Source organism: Heterocephalus glaber, unplaced genomic scaffold, assembly GCF_053883595.1.
Source record: "Heterocephalus glaber isolate CG9 unplaced genomic scaffold, H.glaber_assembly_v1.0 deba00000621, whole genome shotgun sequence".
Lineage (NCBI taxonomy): Eukaryota > Metazoa > Chordata > Mammalia > Rodentia > Bathyergidae > Heterocephalus > Heterocephalus glaber.
Window position 1 is genome coordinate 8,009,943 of NW_028258153.1, and position 18,288 is coordinate 8,028,230.

The 18,288-nt window shown below is 41.3% G+C and overlaps 1 protein-coding gene across 41 annotated transcripts in view; it reads right to left on the minus strand.

The window, feature by feature from the left end:
- Positions 1-18,288, minus strand: part of LOC101715682 (uncharacterized) — a 348,006-nt gene that overhangs the window by 51,068 nt on the left and 278,650 nt on the right. For 34 of the 41 annotated variants that reach the window (XR_015449165.1, XR_015449164.1, XR_015449163.1 and 31 more), the window contains one exon: positions 197-6,373. The exons of 1 other annotated variant lie outside the window; for it this stretch is intronic. The gene's annotated coding sequence lies outside the window, so the exon portion shown is untranslated. Of the gene's footprint in view, positions 1-196; positions 18,197-18,288 lie in introns of all 41 variants that reach the window. 6 more of the 41 variants (XM_087206103.1, XM_087206102.1, XM_087206106.1 and 3 more) reach the window with 6 other exon arrangements.

Below are 18,288 nucleotides of genomic sequence, written 5' to 3' on the forward strand. Positions count from 1 at the left end.
CCAAATGGAAATAACACATTGAGATGCTTTTTAGTGGCAAAAATGATTTTAAAAATACCTGATTTTGAGAAAAAACATTAGTAAATACTTTCTAGATATTAATTTGATAAATGATTTTAAAATGTGAATGCCCTTGACCCCCTAAAGCTGTGTGTGATGGCACATACTGCTGCAAAGGAAGGAGGAGGTTACTGACCAGAGATGAGATGCAGCAGAGTTCCAGAGCCTGTGGGCTGTCCAGGCACTCTTCCTCATGCCCTGCTCCTCAGGCCCAAGGTTGCTGGCTGTAATGCTAGCATTTGCAAACCCAGGGGGCTGTGCCTTGGTGTTTTTGCAGCTGGAGGTCAGCAAGAGGCTGGGATTAGATTGATTGAAATTTGGCTTGTAGAAGCAGCAAGGAGCCCTAGAGACCTTCTGCTCTGAACTTCTCATTTGACAGATGAGCAAAGGGGGTGAGGTGTGAAGAATGACCTACCCTGTGACCTACCCAATGAACTAACCCACTCAAAGCAGAGTTAAGACCACAGGTCCTAACCTTCTGACTCATACCCCAGGTTTCTCCCACTATTTAACCCTGTATGGTCCATTCCAATGAGCTGGCTTTCTGAGTGACATGTTTTGTAGTCCATCATCTGGCTTTCATTAATAACCAGCTAGCTTGGTGTTTGTAATGATCTGTTATAACGTTCATGGACCCGGTCCCCTCCCGTGCAATGGAACAGGAAGAATACTTAGCAGTAGGAGTCTGGAGGTGCCACTGGTGAGCAGAACTTATCCCCACCCTAAGTTTTGCTTTTCATCTGTAGAAAATAAGAAGTTCAGAGTAATAATTGTGCATATTCTTTAGAAATCTTTTTAAGTATTTTCTGAAAGTCTTGCTATTTTTTTAGTGAATAAACAAACCAGGCTCATTGTTGTATGCCTGTAGTTCTAGCTATTCGAAAGGCTGAGACAAGAGAGTCACTTAAGCCCAGGAGTTTGAGACTAGCCTAGTCAACACAGCAAGACCCTGCATTAAAGAATGGAAAAAAAAGGCATCAACTATATGCATATGGGCTGACAGAACAGAAAGGCATGTAAGAAAATTCACAGGCCCCAAAGCAATTGCTGTGCAAGTGTACATTTGGAAACTAACTCAAAGAATAAAACTGGAGGTTAGTGGATGTTCTGCAGATAAAGGGGATTCAACTTAAAACCTTGCTGTAGAGATATCTGATCTATTTGGCTACATTCAGAAGTCATGAGGTAGGTGTAACCACAGCACAAACAATTTGAGCCATATCTATAATTTTCAGTGTTCTGGTAGCCATATCAAAAAGAAGAAACAGCTGAAATTAATTTTAATAATATATTTTATTTCACCCAATTTATCCAAAATGTTATCATTTCAGCATGTAACCAATATAAAATTATTAATGAAATATTTTATATTCTTCTTTTCTTACTAATCTTCAAAATCTGGTGTGTATTTTATACTTAGAGCACAACTTAATTCGAATGCTAAAGTCTTTTTGAAAATTTGTTTTATATTTAGTTCCCATAAAAACTAATAGTTGATACGTGATCAAATTGTTTCAAGCATATTTAAAATTTCTACAAAAGCTGAAATACATGTCAGGCTTTAAACTAAATTGAAAAATCAATTCTCAGTGCATTTGTTGCATTTCAAATATTCAATAGTCATATGTGACTGCCATATGGGACAACTTTGATCAGAGCCCTATGATGAACTCTGAGTTATTGCCAGAATATTGTCAGCCCAAAGCATGGGACCATTTTGGTGGGGATGGACTGGCATTTAGATAAATGTCGTGAAAGTAAAAGTGAATGATCAATTAAATAACTTAAAAGGAATTTTCTTTGGGTAGAGATGAGATGGGCGCTAGTGGAAAGAGGGAGTAAGGGTTATTCTAGGGAGGACTGGTCTAGTAAGGATCAAAAAAGAAATGAAGGATCACCTAACCCTTTGCCTCCAGAGAAAGCTATTTCATGTCTTCAGAATAGCACACATATAAAATAGTTGATAAATATCACATTTCTGTGTTATGTTCACAGCCTTCTGTGAGTAACCCATAAATGCATATATCTCTTACCTATAGGCAATATGCCTCAACCAGATATAATCCCACTTTGAAGACATTATAGTTTAAGAACGTGATCTTAGAAAAGTGATTTTTACCATTCTCAAGTGACTTTGCAATGATATCAACTACATAGTGTCTTGGGATATTCATTCTGTTACAGTTAGATAGCATTAGATTAATAGAGAAAAGTATGGACACCCAGTTTTTTCAAGAACGCACAGACTGCAGAAAACAAAAGGCACCTGTTCTTGATCTTATCTTTTAAATCTTAATTTTGATAGTTGCTTTCATAACTACAGCTTTGTTTACAGAATGGTCCCACTCAATGCTCTAATGTTCATGTTCTCTTGAACTTGGAAAATCAGTTGAGCACTTGATTGCTTAAAAGCATCCTGCCTGGGTCTTTATTATCTACAAAATTGCTTCAGTTCTCTACTCTACACTCATTGCAACATTGACATGTACATATTCTGCCACAGAAATAGTTTCATTTGCCAAATGTTGATATTGTATCATTTTGGCTTATGTTTTCTACATATACAAAAATTTGTTCTTGAATTTTAAGATTATTATTTGTCTCCATATTTCCTTTATATTCATCCACCTCTAATCATCTATTGACATAAACCTAGAAAGTCAAGGGCTAAATTAATTTATCTCACTTTGAACCCCTGACGCTGTACTCTATGCCAACAGCACTTTAACAAAGGTTTTTTTTATGGAAAAAGAGAGTGAGAGGAAACAACCTCATTGCATAGCAGAACTTAATGTGTTAAATAAAAGATGCTGGAGAAGGAAACCAGGAGAAAGGCAGATTAACCCAGTGTTTGGAAATCAAGATGGACAGATGTTCCCTTATGCACCTATGCCTTCGGTTGTCTTTGGATTGATCCATTCCATCCCAAATCAGCCAGAGCAGCAGCAAACCCAGAAGTGGCGGATAAAGTAGAGGAGCCAAGTAGAAAATAAGATGACAGATGACATTAACTTTTCTAATTCTCTCCCTTAGAAGAATATTAAGTCCTCCCACCCAAAGCACCAGGTAAGTCAGACACGCATTGCTTGAAATGTTACATATGTTAATGGTTCAGGGTGTGAATAATTCAGGGATTTCCAGACATGGATACTCTGTACTTTCACAATTCCCACAGCATGACCTGGAAAAGCCATATATAGTCCTTTTAGAGGATATAGGACTCTTTCTGCTAAACTTATACAAGATAGTTATGATGCAGCAGGTGGGGATAAAATGCAGCAGGTGCCAAATGCAGTGGACCCATAGGTCCAAATCCCACTGAAGTGCTAAGCCTAACCCTATCCCATAAGCCTTCTGGTCTAGATACCAGAATAAAAACAAAATGATCAGACCAAGATTGGTATGGCAATAACTTGACATGCTTACCAATTAGGATAGGGTCAGAGGGAGAATGAAATATGGCTTAATGTTTGTCTACCTGTCTAGTCTTTTCATAAATTATCTACTAATATAAACAGATATACAACAAGAAATGGAATTCATTATAACAAGAAGAAAGGGGGATTAGCCAGGCAATTCAGGGAAAACAAACGCAATTTTCCTGAGAGTGAAAAGAGTCATCTTTAGTCCTAGCCAGGCCAAAGAACAGCTCTGAGTCTTCAGCAAATTATTTTCCTTCTTGACTCCAACAGCTTCACTCTCATCCAGCTGGTTCCCCACTTACGATGGCACAACTTAAGTATTTTTTTTCAACTTTGCAGTGGTGCAAAAGCATATTTATATAGTTTTTAATTTTCTGTACAGTATTCAATAAGTTACATGAGATATTAAATACTTTATTACAAAATTGACTTTGTGTTACATGATTTAACTATTATAAGTGCTCTGAGAATGTTTAATGTAAGTGAGGATAAACTACACTATTTGGTAGGCTACATGTATTAAATGTATTTTTGATTGGTGCTTTCAATTAATGATGGGTTTGTAGAGCATAATCCCATTGTCAGTCAAGGAGCATCTGTATAACTATATATAATACTTTATTCTACAGTACTTCTTAGAATCATGGGAATTAAGAGATATTTATCTTACTTATCAAACCCTAATATAAGAGTTTAAAGTAGAAAGGTATAGTCATTCTTCTAATGTTAACTTGGTCCATCTTCATAACAACTTTATCAAGCAGACAGTATTGTTATCCCCATTTTTACAGATGAGAAAAATGAAGCAGAGTTTCGAAACTTGCCCGAGTTAACTCAGCTTGTAAGGGGAAGAGGCAGAATTCAAATTCAGTGTGTCTGTAATTCATGCTCCTCCCCATACTGCTCACCAGCATTCCTGATTCTCAAAGAAAAAGACAGATTCCTCAGGAGGCACACGTTCTACTGAGGTTTCAATGGAGGCACAACTCAGAGACAACTGCTTGGGCCAAATGCTCAGAAGACTGATCTTAAGGTGTACCTGTAGGCAGAGTTCAAGGGACAGTACACTGAATTTCCCCAGAGTGGTTTTCATGGACCACCTCCATCAGAATCACCTACATAGTTTTTATAAAGACAGATTCCTGCCAGGTCAGATGGCACATATCTGCAATCTCAGCTACTTGGGAAGCTGAGGCAAGAGACTCACAGGTTCAAGGCCAACGTGGGAAATTTGGTGAGATACTGTCTCAAACTAAAAACAATAAAAAGGGTTGGGAATGTACCTCAGTGGTAGAGTGCTTTCCAAGCATGCACAAGGTCCTGGGTTCAGTTCTCGGTAGTGCACACAGGCACACACATACACACACAGGTGCATGTGCACACACTCATGTATGTGCATGTACACAAGTACAGATTTCTGGGTACATCCCTAGAGCAGTGAAAGTGAATCTTTTAGAGACCCAGTGCCCAAACTGCAATCCAAAACACACTTACTTATCCCAAAGCATTAACACTGCATTAAGCCTGAATATCCAACGCTTGGCTGCTTGGAGCAACTTGGCTAGCATGATGACAAAGAGGGCTCTGCACGTCCTCTGAGACACATTTGCTATAGGTTCACAACCACCAGCCCAAGACCTGTGGAGTCACACTCTCTAAGGAAATGATCAGTATGCCTCTTTTAAGTGGGACTTCTTGGGGCTTCAGTGTTTACTTGAGTGTGAGAACCACTGGTCTGATGTTTGAAAGGAGAGCAGACTTCACCTGAACCCAAGACAAGCATGAATACAGGATATTTGCTTCTTCCCAAAAGGCACCCCAAAGAACCAGTTAATCCTTGAATTTTACTTGTAGTGATCAGCTAGAAAGTCAAGTGAACAGAAAGGATAGTGCACACCAAGATCAGTGTCCCAGACAAGCCAGCATTCCAGGTGAACACTGGCTTCTAGAGGAAACTCTTCAGTCAGCACCTCTGCCCAACATGGATTAAACCACTGCTGGGAGCCATGTATGAAACTCCCATCTGCCACATAATGAGAATCAGGTGACAAAGTCACAGTAGCTATCTGAGTGTGTTGGGTTAAAATCTCACCTCCTAGAAGCCTGACCTCAAATCAAATGGATCCCAGTCCAGGAGAGAAGTTCAGATGCTCTTAGATTCCAAATAATGTTGTTTTTATTTTAGATAATGACTTCCCAAACAATACTGCTTCACATTTGCTACCTCAACCTGCTAATGGAGAAGCATCTCAAAAGATGAGGACTGAAGCCATTACTCAATGACAGCATCCCATGGCATGATGACTCAGAGCATGCACACATTTTCTCTCTTCCATTTAAGCCCCAAAGTCAAAGGCAATGAATGATATTTGTGTAGGTGTGGCTGTGCACAAATGAACAGACCTGGAAGAAAATGGTTGTGCTCTAGGTGGGCCTCAGGCCACTCGCAGGATGAATGTGTTCACTCTCTCATCCTGACATTTTGGTTGTGGGAGCCTGGAGTAGAGAGTGTATGTCTTTCCTGGGCTGTCATTTTCCCATGTGAAAGATGTTTTGCTTTTCTCTGCACAAACAACTTGTTTCTCCTTAACCTCTCCTGAGCATGTCTAGGACTAAACAGTTTGAGATTCCATAGAACTTTACTTTGGGTTTCTGAAACCTTTCCCCAACACTCCATGGGTTCTCTAACCACCTATGGATGTCTTGGAAACTCTCATGATGTTCCTTACCTGCTCCCTATAGGCACTGGTTTGTGGAGGTGAGAATCTAGGAACCTCTCCTTAGATTTCCAGTGCCCACAACTCCACATCTGACTTCACTTCAGCCCCATAAGAAAGAAAGGCTTTGCTATCAGCATCATCCCTTCTCCCAAAGTCCTGGCGGTCATTGCCCTGAAATACAAAAAAAAAAAAAAAGTGGACAACTGGAAGTTCTATGCTGTTCCCTTGGCCTTGCATCTCTGGGAGGATATTAAGGTACACCTGGTACAAGTATTGCTTTGCAATTATAGGAGCTCAGGAAACATCTGTTGAATTGCACTCCTCCTCTGTTGGGCAGTTGTTTTATTGCAGTTAGAAATTCATCCCTCTAGACTCACTTCTTCTAGTGCCCACTCTCACCTTTATAAATTCCCCACCCAATTTACTCTTCTTTCTCATATACAAGGTCAGAATTTTCCTCTGTTGGGTGCTTTTTGGTTCCCTCTTTCTCTCACATATTCCCAGGCCCTCTTTGTAAAACAATGAGACAAAGCTGTGGACATCCAAGGTGCATCCTAAATTCAGACCAAGGAGTCTTCAGTGAAGACTACACTGCCCAAGGGTTCCAGTTTTTCAGCAAGTAACAAAAGCACAAAGCATCACTGATGAAAGCTGTGTTCTCACAGTGCTTTGTTGGGGCCCCAGAGAGATCCCTGGCTTTTAGAGTGTGAGGCTTGGAAATCTTTTCTCAAAAGTGGACAAAGGGGACAAAGCAGGTCTAGATTTTTAAAGGGTTCAGAAGACAAACTATATGGGGGTAAAAATGTAAATGAAAGAAAGGGAGAGGCATTTTTACAACTATGTTCAAGTCAAGGAAAATGGAATGATTGACACTTCTGTCCCCTTAAGTCCCTGGGAAAAAAGGAGTTTCCCACATTTGTGCTCTGGGGACAGCAGAGATCTAAACAGCTGCCTAATGCACAGAACCAATCTGTACTTTTTAAGTCAAAATCAATCAACCAACTAACCAGCCAATCAGGCAGTATAAATGGTTTTGTTTCACAATAGCTGGATTTAGAACTAAACCAACAGTGTATTGGTTATAAGAGTCTCATTTTTTTTGCATCATCATAGACTCCTACCACCTTATTATCTCCACTCTCGGCATTTGATTTCATGGCTTTCTGCAGATCAGTCAGCTTCATATCTGGATCATTATTGACAGCCTCTGGTCTTTATCTATGGAACCTCAAATCATATCTGACACCCCAAGAATCCTGACTGAACCAAGAAAAGATTTGTTGATGTACATCTGCCACAAGGGAGCTCAATATTTTTCAACAAGTCATAGTAGCAACTATCAGTGAATATACATTATATGCATTGTGCAGCTCTGAACTGAAAAAAAAGAAACTTTTTTTAAATGTTAAATTGGCACATTATAATTGTACACATTTATGAAATACAGGGGGACAGATATATATTTATATCTGCACATTTATATAGATATATACCTATGCCTCATAAATATGTACTATATATATCTATATAGATAAATATATATGAGATGTTTGATAAAATTATCCTCTACTTAAAATATGAACATTTCTTTGTGTTGAGAACATTGAAAATCCTTTCTACTATTTTGAGATATGTAATTTAATGTTGTCAAGCATAGTTATAATGTGCTCTAGAATATTAGAAGTTATTCTTTCTATTCAATTTCACCTATACTCATTAACCATCCTTTGCTTATTCACTTCCCCTCCAAAATGTCTTCTTAGTTTTTGGTAATCACAATTCTACTCTAATTCCATGAGACCATCTATTTTATCTTCTACTTACTTGTAAGTGAGAACATGTAGTCTTTATTTTCCTGTGCTTGATTTATTTCACTTACCATAATGTCCTTCAGGTCATCCATATTGCTGCAAATGACAGGATTTCATTCTATTTTTTTTTTTCTTTTGGTACCAGGGATTGAACTCAGGTCCTTGCGTTTGCGCAGCAGGCAGTGAAACCACTCAGCTAAATCCCCGGCCCAGGATTTCATTCTACTTTAGAACATTATAATATTCCACTGGATATGCACCACATTTTCTTTATCAATTAATTTGCCTTGAACACCTAGGTTGATTCCATATCTTGATTATTGTGAATTATGTTGCAATAAATGTGGGAATGATTCAGATATACTGAAACAGAATTAGTAAATAAGATGATAATATGAACAAGACCCAGATACTCTTAAATGAGATGGTGTGGAAACTGATGAAAGTCCAAACATGAGTGAGCAAGTCCCTATCCCAGCCAACTGTGATGGAAGCCTGGGAGCTACAGCCTGGGTTAAATGCCCTCCGAAGGCCTCTTTCTGCCCTGAGATTTCGGTTCTCTGATTAATTTTCCAAAAGAGAAGCAATAGGCAGGGAATAACTGGAAGTGTTTATGAAGAAGGGTGGTAGAGGAAGGAAAGAGGAAAAATAGCAATAAAGTATTTTCTGGTCTGACAAGAAGCATGTGTGTTGGGGTGTGGTGGGGAAGGAGAGAACCTGTCATCTGTGTATTGAGCAAAGGTTCAAGGTCATTTCTGGATTCTTCTAAACAACTTCTCCTGGCTCTTGCTGGCACATGACAGATATGGGCCTTGGGTTTTGGCAAAGATGAGAAAGTCAAGAATTAAGTAAAAAAGCTTTTCAGCTTTTGAGAGAGAGACCGAAGATGAAGAAGGCTGAATTTTGCAGAGTATCTGCCAAGGGTGAGGCTGATGAGGAGGAGAGAAAGGAGGACATCCAGGAGAAGCTGCCCGGGAATGCAGACAGTCACCCGAGCACAGGAAGCATGCAGATTGGAAGAGCCCAGAGCACTAAGTGAGCACTGGGATTGAACAGTCTTGTCCACAAATTGACCTGGGCTGCGATCCAGAGTGGACTCTGGCCACTAGGGAACCAGCAGCTTTCCATTTCAGACCATAGGCCCTGCAGCCTGAAGGAACTCAGGATTGGAATCCCCACTGAGACGCAGCCCCTCTGTCCTCCTTCAGACCCCTGACAGCCTTAACGTGTTCCCAACTAGCCCAAACTTTTCAGGAGCCCTATCCAGGAGAAAAAAAAAGAAATTCTCATGGCAAAGGCTACACTAAGTGATTTGCAAACTCCTGGTACAGCATGCCTATTTTTGTTCTTGGTGTTGGCGTTCTGTTTTTGTTTTCTAAGCAGAAACCCAACCTACAAAACTGGTCACTAGAAAACTGGTGAGGGGGCCAGGGATTTAGCTCAGTGGTGCCGCCACCTTCCTTGAAAGCACAAGGTCCTGCGTTCAATCCCCAGTACCCAACCCCCAAAAAAGAAAACTGGTGGAAGCACAATGTGGAGTATGGCAAACCAGACCACTTTTCTCCTCTCCCCCCCTGCATCCCACCCATACTCACATGGGGCTTGGGGCTCTCTGAACACAATTTGTAAAACATAAATTCGATAAGGCTGGGGGTAAAAGACAACTTTACTACTTGATTATTTTGTGGCCTCAGCTTCATTGCTCTGCCTCTTCATTCCTGATCTTCCCCATTTTAAAGGACAATAAATAACACCTAATTGTAGAAATTAAATATTTTATAAATATAGCCTATAGAAATAGTGCTTCTAGCAGATATATGGACAACAAATTTCCTCCTTTTTGTAAATAAGCTTATCATCAGTGAAGTCCTGATAATCCTGCCTCCAGTGGGCTTATAGTCCTTGTAAACATTTATTCTTCTTAGCTTTAAATCAATTAGCTAAACACCTACAGCCGTGGATAGTTGTATGCATATGCTGAGAGTTCAGAAGCTCCATCCCAGGACAATTTAATTCACGAATCATGTCAAAAATTTGGAGAAATAAGTCAGTACCCAGACTGACCTATGGATTCAAAGTAATCCCAATCAAAACCCAGGCCAACTTTTTGGAGGGATAGAAATTGGAAAACTGATTCTAAATTTCATAGGCAAACACAAAGACTAGCTCAAACAACAAAGACAAAAAGAAGTTTGGAGAAGTTAAACTACCTGATTTCAAGATTTATTATAAACCTTTAGTAACCAAGGGAAGGAACTATTGGTGCAAAAATAGACAAAAGAGATCAGCAGAATAGAACACTGAATCCCAGAACAGTCCCATTTGTGCTCAGTGATTTTTCAAAAAAGATACAAAGGCAATTAAAAATAGGAACAACTGTCTATGAATTTGCTCTGGAATGAATGAAGTTCTGTCTAAGTGCTAGAAGCCGAAAGATCTAAAATATTTATTACACAGGTTAGTCTTTTACTATGTGAACCTTAGTTTCACTTTCTTTGTAATAAAGACAGCTGGCCATGTTCAGGGTCTACTGAGGACTTGTTGGCATTCTTCACGGGATGCACCCCCAAACTGAAATATTTTACAGAACACTGATGCTGCTGGGCTTGACTCTGCACATGACTTTGCTCTCTTCCAGTTGTGTGTTCCAAACTGCTCCTTTGGTCAAGAATTTGAAGCTGAACTGATTCATCCACACCTTTTTCTCCCATCCCAACAGAGACTATCACAGCATGCCATATGTATTACAAGATGTCTGGCCAGACTGAAAATATGGGCTGTGGCCATGGAACAGGACAACGCTGAATGACCACACACGGGCTGGGGCTCTGACCATGTCCCCTCAGCTCTGTCTGCAAACCAACCGAGCTAAATGAAAGCTTCCTTTCTGCCTGTCCACGTCAAACATGTTCCAAAGGAAGGTTCTCACCATTTACACCCAAGCTGCTACCGTGGAAAGAATTCTTCACTTCTTGGGCAGCCACTTGCTAAAGAGGGCAGTCAAATTAGCCACAGGCTGGGGTACTGCTAATGGTAACTTTGTGTTTCAGTGCAGAAGCCAGAAGCATGGTGGCTAGAAACTCCATCAAGCACCAAGGTCAAGTAGAAGCCAAGTGATCCAGGAGAGAAAATGAATCTGGCTGCCCAAGTAAGTCACTTGCTGGTATTGTTTGCTATATCACTATCCAAATCCTGTATCTCCTTAGCTTTTTCTTGAAGAAATAACAAATAATCTCCAACATTAATGGCCCCTCATTTTTGACCAGGTTCCTGGCTGACCACCACCATCTGTTAAAATGTAAGAAGATTAAGAATATAGGCTGAAAGGGGCCAGGGATTTAGCTCAGTGGTGCCGCCATCTGCCTTGCAAGCGCAAAGACCTGAGTTCGAGCCTCGATACAAAAAAAAAAAAAAAAAAAGAATATAGGCTGAGAAAGACTTCTCAGGGTTATATCCAGGCTCAGCCACTTTCTGGACAAGTCCAGGCCACCCGTTTCATCTCAGCCTCCGTTTCCACCTCAGTAATAGTACTTGCCTCCCAGGGTGATTGTGAGCAATAAATGAGATAATAAGGAAAAGCCCACAGCTCAGTGTTTGGCATTCAGTTAACACTCAAATATCAGCTAGTATCATTTTTAATATCAGTATCGCTGTCATTGTTATCACTATGTTAATAAAGTAGCCTATGCCTCAGAATGTAATTGCCAGTACAGGAGAAACACCAGGGATAGGCTGCTGATGTGGACGCAGACTAGCCTGTATCCAAAACAAAAAAGAGACATTTCAAAACTTTTAACTGCAATAAATGACAGGGAGGAGAAGCTGTGCTGGAAAAGCAGCTTCATATTGCATTTTCATGAAGGAGATGTGGGGAGGAAATGCACTGATCTCCAGGAAGCTTCAAGGCACGAGATTAGCATTTGCAGCTGGTCAGACATGTGGGAAGGTACAGAGATGGCACATCTGTGGGACGGTGGGAGAGCAGGAAACAGAGGGTAAGACAGTGAGAAGTCCTCGGATGGGAGTAGATGGAAGTTGCAAGGTGAGGAAAGCTAGGGCTCTTTCCAAAGTGGTTGGTCCAGAGTATAAGGGCTGGGGAGAGTAGTGTGGAAGAGCCAAAGGCAGGCAACAGGCAAAGAGCACAAGCAGCCAAGGACATCACTTTTCCACATATCTTGGCTCCTGAGATCCAAGGTTTCCAAGGCAGAAGCCCAAAGTACACCATTTGTATCAATTAGGATTCACTAGAGGAAGAGATTTAATATTATATACATATAATTTACAAAGTAGACTTACAACGATTTCCTACTGAGTCAGGTGTGGAAGAATGCAGAAGGGCCGCCTGTGCAGAGAACCAGAGAATCCAGTCAAAAGTAAAGGCCTGGAGTTTGCTGCAGAGTCTGTTGAGAGTTGGTATCAGAAAGCTGAAGGTTCTGTTTTGAAAGGCTAAGAGTCTATGCTGGAAGCCTGGAGATGGGTATCCAAAGGTGATGGCAAAGACTGGAGCTCCTCTGAAGAAGCAGAAGTGAGACCTCTTCTCTTTCCCTTTCTATTCCATACAGACTACGCACCTACTGGTTGGTGCCACCCACGTTTAGGGTATTTCTTCCCTCTTCAGTAAGTCCATCATCCAGACACACTCAGAACTATTCTACATAAGTCCACTAGGCATTTCTTATTCAAGTTGACACCACAATTAATTATTGCACCAGTTTATAGTGTGGAAGTCTAGGTATGGTGCAGAGCATTCAAGCAGAGAGGCCATCATAGGGCTGGCCAAGGAAAAAAGTTTGAAGAAAACATAGGGAAATCAGGCAGTTCAATTACTGTCTTATAGTCTAAATCTCAGCAGAGAGTATGGGATAGTGACTCTTCAAACAATAAAATCAAAATAAATGATAAAATAATAATAAAAGAATGTGGAAGCTAATTCACAATCATATACATTCTATCACTTAGATTTCCAATGCCTTAATAATGAACAGCTTCCTGGATGACTCCTCCAAAAAAGTGTTTGTGCCTGTGTTGGTGTATGCATGCATGAATGCCTGTGTGTGTGTGTGCATGTGTATGTGTGCATGTGTGTATGTGTCTGTGTGATTATATCTGACAAGTTGGGGAGTAAGGATGCTACAGAGAAGTAAAAAAGCATCAGAGGGAAAGATTGCTTCCCTCAGTTCCACTGACGGTTATGCCTAAAAGATCTTGCCTCAGATGTGGGGTAAAATGGAAAACCTTACCACTAGGCTGTGGGATGTAATGGCTCTGCTTTGTTGCAAGTTACACAATTCTTACCCTTATCACTTTTCAGAGAAATTAAAATTTTATTTGAAAAATAATTGTTATCTTTTCTAGAGTTCAGAGCAATGAGCGTCCCTGCCTCCTATTTGCACAAAACTTCCTGAAAATAAGAATATGGGAAAATGACCTTGATAGGGCTCTCTCAGCTCTCTCTTATGGCCATGTTTCCATCTGCCCTGGAGATTCCTCAGTATTTAGGAAAATAAAATTTTATTTAAGCTACAATTAAAAATGATGAGTAAGGTAGATCTGTGGGTTGTGTAAAAGAAGATATAATTCCAAATCCAAAAGAAAAGGCTCTTTGAATTATCTATGTATTGTATTCTACCCTCATTAACATTACTACACAAGGATGATTTATGATTCTAATGACTGTTTCTGGGAGGCATGGAATCCTCCCCTTGGGTCCCTTGGCTCCAGGCAGACTCTCCTTCTCTTCCCTGCACTCTCTGACATGCACAATAGGACATCATGTCCTGCTTTTTGTCTCTTTCCCTAGATTACCTCCTCATCTTTAGATTGCCAGGCAAGTATGGTTTGGCAGTGGAGACTTGGCTGCCAGGGAAGAATTGTGCAATGTTACGTTGTGGCATTTCTACTCTTCCTCTAAAGTGTCACCAGGGCTCAATGGAAAGAATTCATTTTGTCCCTTTTCACGGCTCTATTGCCTTACCACACACTTTTCCCACTCTGTTATCTGCGCTTCACATATTAGAACTACCAATGAGTCAAAGGATTGAACCAAGAATCAGAGCAGACCCTAAAAGCTGTTCAGGGAGGACTGTGCTGTCTGTGAGGACATCTTTCTCTTTAAGATGCACCAGATTTAAATAGCTCTCAACCTCTCAATGGCTAATACCTACACATACTATTAGCTAATGGAGGAGATAGTTAAAGGAGGCCAAACAGATCCTTTCAAGCAGAGAAAGTAATTCTGGAGATTAAGAAATATAGGGAAGAGGAAAAGAAGGGTGAAAAGGGAGGTTGGTGGGTAGAATGAAAGGAAATTAAGAAAAGAAAGGTGGGGACAGAGGAAAGGGAATTGAAGAAAATAAAAAGGAATAATCAATCCTCAATGGAAATCCTACTGTGGATTCATTCTTTCCATTATTCATTCAACAAGCACGCTGAATGCTATATAGACTAGGCACTCTGTTAGACTTTGAGACATATTATCTCATTTAATTCTCATAACAATCCCATGAGCAAGACATGATTCCCTTTTTACAGCTAATTAAATTAAGATTCTGAGAGTTTAAGAAACAAGCCTGGTTTATACAACTAAAGGCAATGGAGAAGGTACTGGATTTTAAATCTATCCAGATTCACTATTTTGGCCTTTGTGTTACCAAATTCCCATGCCAACCATTCTATCAAATATTTTTAATCTTAGGATAATGGACCATGATAAACCCAGATTTTGGAATCATTAGTTCTGCCTGACCATTCTGGTCTCTTGCTGATACAAACAGGTGTCTCCTAGTCCCCCCACCCTCCCCCACATGATTGTAATAGCTTTAGAGTGCAGTTACCAAGGTGCTTATCCTCCTGACCTGAACACATTGCACCTGAGACACTCTGGTATTAAGAGGAAGCAGAGCTACCTGGCCCATGAGTCCAACCTCAACGGTTACTTTCAGGAACAGGTATCTATCCTTGGTCACCTAGTCTTCAGCACACCTGAGTTCTGCATCCTCTTCAAATAGCTAGAACTGGAAGAACCCCATTTCAGTTTTTTTCATCTTACTCTTCTATCTTCCTCAACCCAGAACTCACTTTCATTTTTCTCAATCCACATCTGAGCCCAACTTTGTCTCACTGAGCATGTGGGAAGGAAGACTCTACCTGCTACAGACTGCTGTTCCACCAAAGCTTTCAGAGCAAGCCTATGTACCATGCCTTGACATGGACCATCCTCTTTAACCCTTATATTACAAAGTAAGTATTCATAAACTCATGTTGAGGACATTGAGAAATTAAGTGCTATTTCCTAAATTCACATAGCTAGCAACTAGTGGAGTTGGGACAGGAACACAGGTCTGATTCTAACTTGTTTCCTTCACCACCAAACCAGATGATTTCCCAAAAGCAAGGAAGAAAATAATGAGTGGGTGGGGAGACAGCCTAGGCTCAAGAAAAGCTAGCTCTTGTTGACTGGAGAGCAGCAGGCAGCAAGTCATTATCCAAGGTTTGAGAAGGCTCGGAGAAGTCTCTAAGAGGTTTCATGACAATCCACAGTGACCTCGTGTCCTGTGTTCTCTTTCTTCTTCCTCCACTATTTGATGAGTCCCAACACAAATACCACCCAGCCTTTCTGCAGATCTCTGGCCAACTTCTGTCAAGGCTAAAGGAAAACCTGTGTGAAAGGAACAACTGTCATGACCTTTTGGAAAGTGGAAAGTAGGGAGGAAACAAAAGAAAAAGAAAGATGGAAGGAAAGGAAGGAAGGAAGGAAGGAAAGAAAGAAAGAAAGAGAGAGAGAAAAAGAAAAAGAAAGAAATAAAGAAAGAAGGAAGGAAAGAAAGAAAGAAAGAAAGAAAGAAAGAAAGAAAGAAAGAAAGAAAGAAAGAAAGAAAGAAAGAAAAAGAAAGAGGGGTGTGTGTGTTTTCCTTAAGGCTGGGAAGGGACCCAAGGAGCCTGGAGATGTAATGGGATATGGTTACAGATTACAAAAGTTTTGCTACAGCTGTAATAGCCTTTCACAAAGGCATGGCCCTCCAGAGAGCCATATTTCATCTCCGCTTTCCTGACCACATAAGACAGAGGGTGAGGAGCTGAAAGGCAAGATTGGAAACTCATGCGGGAGCTGAGCAAGCTCTGACATCCCCATGGCACTCCCATCAAACCAGAATGAACTGGACCAAAATGCTCTTGTCATAACAGGCTTTGGATCCCATCCCTGTCATCTGCTTATTTATTATTTTTTTCCTCACACTCTCTTTTTGGAAATGCATTGCCTAGCAACCCACTGTCTCCTTCTAAACAGCCATGCACACAATGGTACACATGCACTTGGGGACCCTGGGATGATATTTGAGTGTCTCCAATGGCCTCACTAGGATCAACAGATCATTTACTTGGAAGAGTAAGTTCCTAGAATTTGTGTTAGTCAGAATTGCATCTTAGGCAGTCCCTGTGGCTGTCACTGGCTTGCTAGGAAGGGGACATCTCTACCTAATGGCAGGCAGGGATGGCCCCAGAGGGACTCAGAGGCAGGCAAGCATCTCCAAGGGCATTACTCTCATCCAGGTAAGTCTGTTGGAGCAGTCACCTGCTGGTACTTGAGAATGTTCTAAAGGTTCTGATTCACTACAGAGAAGCAGAAGAAAACTCACAAAGGTGATTTCCTATTTGAAGTGATCAAGGGAAAGCCTTGCTTCCTTAGACTCTACCATGCCACTATGGTTACCCTCCAAATTTAGGGTACAGAGAATGGTGCTCTCACAAAGGGCTGCTACTCTGACATAATTCTATCTGCTGGGAGGGAAACTGTGACACAGATCTGCATCCTAAAAGATCCAGCTATCCAGCCTCTGGGAAACTGATTGCCTATTATAACACTTTCATTGTAAAGTAAACCACAGACACCAGTTCAGATCCTGTCTTAGTCAGTTTCCTTGTCACTAATACCTGACACCCACAACGTAAAAGACGAGAGATTTATTTTGGCTCATGAATTTAGTCCATAGTTGGCTGGCTCCAAGGCAGAAAGGCATGGGGGAAGGGCCTGCGCAGAAAGCTGCTCACCTCATGGCAGTCAGAAGAGGGCAGAGAGTACAGGGAGGAGCTTGAAAGAGAGATATGTACTTCCTGGCCACACCCCCTGTGACCAGACTAACAGCAAGTACCTTCTAACAGCAAGTTATCTATAAGCTCCCATAATCCAATCAGCTGTCGAAACCCTCACCTTTGAGCACATGAGGCTTTGAGAGACAGTCAGATAAAACCTTAACAGGCCCCCACACAAAACAAATGTAGAATTTAATAGACAATTATAAGGTGCACTGTAGTGTAGTTGACCCTTGGTAAAGAAATAGACCCTCCTATGTCACCCAGCTTAGTCTCAATGCCCTCCCTTTTTCTGACCACAAACACTCTCCTGGCTTTTAGAATGATCCCTTCTTTGCATCTCTGTAGTTTGGGTTCCAGGCAGGGATTTCTAGATACTGTTCTTTAGTCTTGGCCATTTTTCAAAACTTGACATGTCTTTTCAATCTGTTTCATGTGCAGATGCCCTCGACCCCCTTTTGTTTCTTTATAACTTATCTGCTGAAGAATCTGGGACATTTGAGCTGAAGCTTTGACACTGGGCAATTGAAAAAGACACACACACACACACACACACACACACACACACACACACACACATGAATAGGCTGTTTCTACTTTCACTTGCCTTGAAGTTTGTTTTCCAGGAGATACTGGGGCAAGTGGAGAGGAAAATCATATGAATACAGTGCAGTGGGTATTAGGAGCACCGAGGGGACATTTTGTGAGTATGACAATATTTTCCAATCCCTCCTTCCCTGCCATTCTGCTGGCAAGGGTATACTAACAGGTGGCCAGGGTCACTGCCTCCCCCACAGACTGGGTGTGGTAGATGGGAAAGCTGTAGCAATCTCCTCAAGGGAAAAGCCCAAGGCCTCATCCTTGTTAAAAGCAGGTCTGACAGAACAAAGGGGCCTAGTAACCAGAGAGGCTTGGGGGGGAGACTGAACACCTGCTTGACCTTCCGGTGTCCATCATTGGTTTGCTTAGCCCAAAAGCCTTTCTTCCCTGCTCTGGGCCTCAGTTTCTCCCCTTGGCAGCATGCAGATGTGAGCATCCATCTTATGGCAGCATGCAGTCACCAGTCACGCGTGTTTGCAGAGCCAGGGCTCCCCTGGGGAGAAAGGCACCTGTGTAAACACAGCGGCCAGGCCGATGTGCTTGTCAGATGCACTCTGTGGAAGGCGCCATCCCAGGCTGCAGCCT